The following is a 597-nucleotide window of genomic DNA, read 5'->3' as shown; positions in this document are numbered from 1 at the left end:
TAAAACAACAACAACAAAGAATATTCATACTAAGATTCTATTTTCGTTTTTCTCTGTTCTTTGGATGCTCAATTAGTCAATTAAGTCTCCTCCAACTAATGTCTGCTCCATTTGGTTTTGTATGTATGTTAATATTTTCCAAATGGGAAATTTGTTCTCATTTCATTCTGTCAGCAACACCTTCAGCTTTGCACTAATTTAATTCATGAGTCTCAAGTAAACCAAACCATTATATTTTAAGATTTTATTTTCCATTTGAATGAGTTTCTAAGGATTTTGATTCAATGCAGACAAGAACAGTAGGGAGTGTGGGAAAGTTGGTTTAATTCCAACATCCTTGTTGACCCAACATGCTGGAATCCGTATTCTGTTTCTTTTTGATAGAGTCATAAATGTATTTTTTTTAAAAAGGCTACTGGTGTAGAGGAAAGCTCATTGAATTTAGAGTCAGAGGACTTTAACCCTTGCTTTTCCATTTAGTGCCTATGTGACCATGGGTAAATCATTTTTACTTCTTTTGGATCCTGGTTTCCTGATTTGTAAAATGAGGGATTAAGAATGACCTCTAAGGTCCTGCCCCTTCTAAATCCTATGACC

The 597-nt window shown here is 34.2% G+C and overlaps 1 long non-coding RNA gene across 1 annotated transcript in view; it reads right to left on the bottom strand.

Annotated features, from left to right (window-relative positions):
• Nucleotides 1-229: 229 nt before the first annotated feature.
• The window catches only part of LOC140517704 (uncharacterized), a 24,661-nt gene continuing 24,293 nt past the window's right edge, over nt 230-597 (bottom strand). The window contains exon 2 of the long non-coding RNA XR_011971735.1: nt 230-597. This exon is cut by the window's right edge and continues 173 nt beyond it. This is a non-coding gene — a long non-coding RNA (uncharacterized lncRNA).

This window comes from Notamacropus eugenii, chromosome 1 (genome assembly GCF_028372415.1).
Source record: "Notamacropus eugenii isolate mMacEug1 chromosome 1, mMacEug1.pri_v2, whole genome shotgun sequence".
Lineage (NCBI taxonomy): Eukaryota > Metazoa > Chordata > Mammalia > Diprotodontia > Macropodidae > Notamacropus > Notamacropus eugenii.
This window is presented reverse-complemented; position numbering and strand designations above follow the sequence as displayed.